Below are 7892 nucleotides of genomic sequence, written 5' to 3' on the forward strand. Positions count from 1 at the left end.
AATGTTTAGAGCTGAGGTGCAACACGATTAGATGTTTTATAAAGAAATATTAAAGTGGCAATGAGGAGTGTGATTATGAGGGTTACAAGCATGAGATTTACCTCTTAAAACTGACAAGAGGTAATGAGATGCCAAATGAGGGTAATGTGCACAAAAGAATCAAACAGGAGGAATATGCCAAAACTGAATCCTCAGAAGGCTCTGTGACTGGTTTGGAGAAAAGAGGGGAGGATCTGAAAGTGTTCAACTTGTGTGCTAGACATGGTGCCATCAGGAGAAAATGAGAAACAGAGGAAAGGACAGAGCAGGGATGTGAGGGCACCACAGCAGTCATGGTGATCTAGCAATGCTGGAGGCACATCCACAAGCAGGTGTCTGTTAGTCGGTGGAAAAAGGAGGGTAAAATTGGAAGGAGAATAAGGCAGAGATAAAAAATAAGAGTGTCATTCTCAAAAATGATAATATTTGATTTTGCAGAAAAGGGAGCAACAAGTGTGAGAGAAGACCAGCTCTTTGGGGATTTTTGCATTTACGAAGCAAGAGGAGGAAGAGGGGCAGGAAAAGAAAAGGACTGGGAGAGCCAGTGTCCCAGAAGCCAGGGGGGCAAATGAGATCCACGGTATCTAACGAGGAGGCTGCAGGCAGATGCATCAACCAGGTGCATGACAGGCAGGACCAGATTGGTGCCTGGAGAGGATGGTAACTGCAGAAAATGTGCAGGGACTTGGGAAGGGGTCAGGATAATGGGGGCAAGAGATGCTGCTGACAGTGAAGAATAAAGGTTCTTGGCAGTCAGACTTGTAGAAGGTTTGAGGGAAGATTCTCTTATAGAAGGAGGAGGAGAAATAAATTCTTCAAACCTCCATTGCACAGCAAAGCAGTAAGACAAAGAACAAGCACTTCTCCTTCTCATAGCCACCCCCCTCCACACACACACACACACAAGTTAAAGGGGAGATCTGCTGGGGTGGGAGCCAAGGTAGGGTGCAGATGCCAGGGCCCAGGGTGCCCTGGTAGGTGGAGGCCGTGCTGGTCCAGGGGAAGAAGAGCCATTCAGGGACAAAATTTGGGGTTTGTCAAAGGAGAGATTTGGAGCAACCACTGAGGATAGAGTAATTGGCAAGGAGAGGGAGAGAATTCAGGGAGATGTTGCAGTGGCTGTCACTTCCCTTGTAGAGATGGAATTCATAGAGAGATGTGAATAAAGTTTAGAATCCCTTTAAAATTAATTCTGTCTGATGTGACTAAGCCAAGATTGGTGCACTGGGGGACCTGGCATTTGCACTGACAGCTCAATGTCTGCTTTATTCTTAGGCAGAGGTGACAAGCCCTATGCAGGGAGAAGAGACTCATGTCCAGGAGGATGTGAATGGGGAGAGACAAACACAAGTTGAGGACTGACCTTCCATAGAGAGAGAGAGAAAGGGATTTGGTGTTTACAGGGGTGGGCAAAAGAAGCTCTGTGTTTTTCTCTTTCTTTTTATGGCTGAGTAATATCCTATTGTATATATGTGTCACATCTTCTTTATCCATTCATCTGTCGATGGACACTTAGCTTGCTTCCATGTCCTGGCTATTGTAGATAGAATTGCAATGATGGGAATAAAGACGCAGACCTACTAGAGAATGGACTTGAGGACACGGGGAGGGGGAAGTGTAAGCTGGGAAAAAGTGAGAGAGTGGCATGGATATATATACACTACCAAATGTAAAATCGATGGCTAGTGGGAAGCAGCCACATAGCACAGGGCGATCAGCTCTGTGCTTTTTGACCACCTAGATGGGTGGGATAGGGAGGGAGACGCAAGAGGGAGGAGATATGGCGATATATGTATATGTATAGCTCATTCACTTTGTTATAAAGCAGAAACTAACACTCCGTTGTAAAGCAATTATACTCCAATAAAGATGTTAAAAAAAACAAAAAGAGGTCCTGTGTTTTTCTGCACATATGACATAAATGGATGATGGTCCACAGCCACACTTCACAGTGATGTAGAGACACGAAGACACAAGTTGTGTAATGATTGGAGGGGGTAACTAACCCTAACCCTAACCCTAACCCTAAGGGGAAGTACAAATGATGGAGATTTTTGTATAGTGAAAAAAAGTGTGTGGGACCTGAGGACAAAATACCCACCTCAGGGATTCTCTAGAGAGTAAATCTAATGAAGTGTTTGTATATCAGCTGAAAACAGGGAGATGCTTAGAATCCTCCCTTTTAGCGTATAAACTAGTGGTCCTCAGACCTGGCTGTCTGATCCCTTCCCTGAAATTACATCAGAAATATCTAATGCTGGGTCTAAGAAACAGTATTTTTTAAAGTTCTCAGGTTATTTGACTATGCAGCTGAATTCGAGAACTACTGACATAAAATAGAAAGAATGGTAAGGTTTGGAAGTTAAGGTACTTTATATTAGGGTAGATATTATAATTTAGATGGAATATAATCATATGAAAAGAGAATATTCCATCCAGATAATTCCAACAAGAAACTCTATTTTCTGTATGAAAATATGTGAACAATAAGTATATGCAAAGTAACCTCGGAATTCTTAGAATATTACAGATCTCAAATTCATTAAAAATTAAAAGGAATGGCTATAAAATGCCCTATCTTTAAGAATGTAAGTTTATTTCAATATTCCACACTTTAAATGTAATCATAGAGATACATACCCATTTAGTTTTTATTCCTAAGTGTTAAAAAAAGAAAACAAAACAAAATAACCAATAAATATATTTCACCTTGGGAAGATGAATCAAGAATAGGATTTGACGTAACAGCCAAGATTACATGCTGGTCTCACCACTCATCAGCCTCCAGGATGCTTACCAAAATGCTTCAACTCTTTAAGCCCCATTTCCTCATCTACATAATGGACAGGGTGACACCACCTTCTGAGGAGTAAACCGGGCAGCAAAGGCAGAGCAAATAGTACAGCAAAAATTCTACTTCCTCCTGCTCTTCCTCAAGGATTTACTTGCTGTGATTCTCCCCCAGGCTTGTAGGGAAATTATTTCTAGAATTGCTCTTAGGTTTATACAACTTAAATGTCTTTATTGTTGATCATGTATATCAACAACATAATTATATGCAAAGATTCATGGTTAACACGTACATCCATTTGGCCACCTGTCCACAATAAATGGTTCCTGTCAGCTCCCTGGCTACTCAGCTCTCAGTCTGTACTTCTTCAGTTTCTCTTTCTCAAATAATTTGAAATCTAACGTGTACACAAGCAGAGTGTTCATTCCATTTGTGTGGAGCCAGATGCTATCCAGAAATGGAACATACCTGTGTAGCCAGCACTCAATGGCAAAACAGAGCAGGGCCAGCACCTCAGAAGTCCCCTCATGTCTTGCTCAGCCAGTGACCACCATCTCCCATAAGGGTCCTAACGCATATGACCTTTGTCCAATTTTATACTTCATATAATTGGAACCACACAGTATGTCATCTTTTCTCTCAGGCTCCCTTTGCTCAACAGTTTGTTTGCAAGATTCATACTTTGCAATAAATCATACTTTGGTCAGAATAGGCCTGTTTTAGTGGTGAACCTTCAGTATTCACTAAGCTCTTCTAATTTGTTAGAACCCAAACTCCAAACTCTGTCTCCCTCATGATGGGAAGCAGCTGCCATATTTGCTTCAATATTTCAACCTTTCAACTCTAGTTATGTCCTTGGAGATCCCATCCAAAGTTGGTGGTTAGCCGATGCTTTAAGAGTTTATAAGTAGATTTGTGGACACTCCTTTCATTGTCTCCTTTCTGGGATGCCAACCTTCAATTTTCAGCTCTTCTGATAGTCCTAATCTCCTTCCTTTTGCATTGCACGCCGTAATGACCATCACTTTCTGCTTGACCTCTAGTTTCTCAATTCTGTCCTCACTGAAAAGTCTCTTCAGGGGAACACGCCATTTCCTTCTTTCAATGGTCAAATCATCTCAGTATTCTTCTTGGTTCACTTTCAAGTACTTACAAATAGTTGGGTTTTTAAAATATTTGTTCAGACTTTATTGTTTTTATCTGCTGTAGGGTGTGTCTAATGCAGATCACTGCACTGTGAAATTGGAATCTTCCGGGTCTTTATTTCTAACCTGCCTCTTGAACAGTTTCTTCGGGGTGACTCATACTCTTCACCTCACAAGTCCACGCGACATCTTTTCTCCTCCATATGCCTTCAGTAAATACAAAAATTACACAAACCATTTATCTACTTATTCTTTAAATTAATTAACACATACTAAGTGCCTAAATGAGTCAAAAACTGCCTGAAATTATGAAGCTGTAAAAGTGAGTGAGTCAGACACACTGTTGGCACATGGGGCTTACTTTTCTTTGACCTCATCCTTTACTTGATCTAATCATAATATTTTGTTGATTCAAGTTGAAAGAACTCTGAAGTTGGTCCATATTTTTATAGTCTCATACCTGCTTAATTCTGAGCATTGTTGTATCTTGTGTAGACACTGAAAATGTCTTCTCTAAACCTCTAATCCCCTCTCCTCTTTCCCAAAGTGATCTTTCTAGAGATAAATAACACCATACTACTTCCATTTTCTAAATCATTCAATTACTCTCCATTATTGACTTAAGGATACAATTAAATAATTTGTTGATCTATAAGAGTCTATGTGATTTAGCCCTTTCCTGCTTATCTTTCTGGCTCCATTTTCATTGTTTTTTTTTTTCTTCTATAAATTTATTTGTTTTATTTATTTTATTTTTGGCTGCATTGGTTCTTCGTTGCTGTGTGTGGGCTTTTCTCTACTTGCGGCAAGTGGGGGCTACTCTTGTTTGCTGTGCACGGGCTTCTCATTGTGGTGGCTCCTCTTATTGCAGAACACGGGCTCTAGAACACAGACTCCATAGTTGTGGTGCATGGGCTTAGTTGCTCCACGACATGTGGGATGTTCCCTGATCAGGGCTGGAACCTGTTTCCCCTGAACAGGAGGATTCTTAACCATTTCACCACCAGGGAAGCCCGTTCACTGTTTTTTTTACAAGCATTTTATACCAATCATATTCAGTTAGACTTTACCAAGAACAACATGCTTTCTATTATTTTTGAAAAACATTTCTTATATTTGCACACTCTTTTCCCTGTTATTGGAAAGCTTTTATCCATAACAATAGTTCACTATGTGTTTACCTTCTAAAATTGTTTTTCAAATTTCAACTCATAGTCTTTCTTTTTTGAACAACCAACCCCTCCCCTAAGTGAAATAATCTAGACTAAATGAGGGCTTCTGTCACATGTTATGCATTCTCCACCATAGCCTGGCCCTCTTACCTAGCGTCTCCTGGTTTATCTTCCAAAACAGAAAAATATCCAAGGACTGCATCACTTTAATTTCTCTTTCTTTTGCAGATAGCACAGAGCCTGGTCCATTCCCTAATTCATTGTTAAGGAAATATAAAATTGGTATAGAACACAGAAAGTCCCTTGACAAATGTACCAGCCTCATCCAATTACTAGTTTTGATTTCTTCATAAATAAGACACAGAATTAATTTCAAAATATTTACCTGCTATGTAATTTTTATTTCTCTTTATGTTGGAATTTTCTGTAAGGCGATTTTTACATTTCTTCCAAGATTATCTATCCTGGAGTCCAGCTGAGCCTAACCGAGCCGTGCGGCTGACAGCCCCGGATGGAGCCTGCGAGCACCCCAGGGCACTCCTGGCCAAGGCCTGCAGGGGGCCACCCCGTGCGGGGAAGGCACCTTGGGGAGCAGACATCTTGGGGTCCATACCCTCGAAGGGTGCCAGAGCCAGTTAGGGATGCAATGCGTCCCCGTTCCCCCGACCCTTAGGCACAGCTACTCAGGCCCCAGGCAGGGGGGTGTTGGGTTTGCCTGACATGAAGGCCCCTGCGTTCAGAATTCATGAAGCCCTGGAGAGAAGTCTGGGGAAAGATTTATCTACATTTTTCTTATATACAGCTGTACCTCCCCCATGTTTCCAAGGAGTGCATCTTGAAGTCTTTTAGGATCTCCAGAGTGGAACTCACTGTGGTCAAGACTCTAGTTTGGATGGACCAGTATACAGCAAACAGCAACAGTTCCACAGAGCAGATTGTTGTCCAGGCTGGACAGATTCAGCAGCAGGTCCAGGGACAGCCATTAAGGTACAGGTCAGTGGAGGCCAGTTAATCACATCAACTGTCCAACCCATCATGGTCCAGGCTGTTCCTGGTGGACAAGGTCAAACCATCATACAAGTACCTGTATCTAGGACACAGGCTTTGCAGCAGATACAGTTGGTCCCACCCAGATAGATCCAGATCCAGGGTGAGCAGTCTATGCAGGTGCAGGGCCAGCAGGGTCAGACCCAGCAGATCATCATCCAGCAGCCCCAGATAGCCGTCACCACTGGCCAGACACAGACGCAACAGCAGATTGCTGTCCACAGGCAGCAAATGGCACAAACTGCCAAAGGGCAGACCATCGTCTATCAGCAAGTTAATGCACATGGCACCATTATCCAGCAAGGCATGATCACCAGCCCTGCAGCCAGTTTGGCAGGAGCACAGATTGTTCAGACCAGAGCCAATACCAACACAACCAGCAGTGGGCAATGGACTGTCACTGTGATAATACCAGTGGCAGGCAATGTGGTCAATTCAGGAGTGATGGTCATGATGGTACCTGGTGCTGGCTCTGTGCCTGCTATCAAGAGCATCCCTCTTCCTGGTGCAGAGATGCTTGAAGAAGAGCCTCTCTATGTGAATGCCAAACAGTACCACCATATACTTAAGAGGGGGCAAGCCTGGGCTAAATTAGAGGCAGAAGGGAAAATTCCAAGGGAAAAGAAGGAAATACCTGCATGAGTCTCGGCACCATCATGCCATGACATGGAAACGTGGTGAAGGTGGATGATTTTTCTCTCTAAAGGAAAAAGATAGTCCCCATATTCAGGATCCAAATCAAGCAGATGAAGAGGCTATGACACAGATAATTTGAGTGTCCTAACCGCAGGCCATGCGATGGAGCTGATCAAGGTCATGTTTCTCACACTACTTCCCACTGTTCCAAGGAAACAGATCAACTCTTCCAATGGGACACTGATGATTACATTCTGCCCTTTTCTACAGGACAGAAACCACTTAGCTTTTAATAAGTAGCTCAATATTATAATTGCAAGGATGTCTGGCAAATTGAAGTTGCAAGCCTTTGTCTCACCCTTTCAGTCAGGACTTATTTCAGACTGTTGGTGACATTAACATTTCATGGATTGGGATGATGCAGCGGACCCATGCCAGCCCAGCAGTACCACACCTAGCACTTAATGATGACTGGTGATGCCAGCCAGCCATCTCAGCAGAGGAGAATGACTTTCTCAACCTAAACTGCAATCAGGGAAGCTGCAGCCCACTCCTTCACATGGATTCCAAACTGCACCCATCCCTCTGATGGGGGATCTCAGGCTGACTAACGGACACTTTGTATTCAGAGATGGTTTCTAGGCAAGGAAGTTCCATCTCATGATATGGAAACAATAAATTCTCTGAGATACATTCATCTAATCTATGGTAATAATAAGAATCTCTTCTACCTAGATGATAGGTTGGTATTTTTGGATTCCAGCCAAGAAAAAGCTAACTCTGGGGATAGACTGATAAAGGACTTAAGCACTAAACATATAAATTGCTGAATCTCTTAGTTTTGACAAATTGTGGTCTGCTTGTCTGTTGACAGGTCTTATGGACTGTAGTTCTTGCTGTGGTTACTTTTAAGACAATTTAGAGTGTACTGGACCTTGACACTGCCTTTCCTAAGTAGAGAACAAAATTATAGAACTTCTGTGCTGAAGTGCTGAGGACGTTTGTAGTTGAGATTTGGTCCTTGACAATTTCTGGAAAGCACTGTTCAATCAAGCTATCTTG

General features: G+C 42.5%; 1 pseudogene across 1 annotated transcript; it reads left to right on the forward strand.

Annotated features, from left to right (window-relative positions):
- Window positions 1-6039: 6039 nt before the first annotated feature.
- Window positions 6040-6969, forward strand: LOC307057987 (nuclear transcription factor Y subunit alpha-like; annotated as a pseudogene). The gene has a single exon. The product of its transcript is annotated as a nuclear transcription factor Y subunit alpha-like (transcript).
- The last annotated feature ends 923 nt before the right edge of the window (window positions 6970-7892 follow it).

Source organism: Hyperoodon ampullatus, assembly GCF_949752795.1.
Source record: "Hyperoodon ampullatus genome assembly, chromosome: 9".
NCBI lineage: Eukaryota > Metazoa > Chordata > Mammalia > Artiodactyla > Ziphiidae > Hyperoodon > Hyperoodon ampullatus.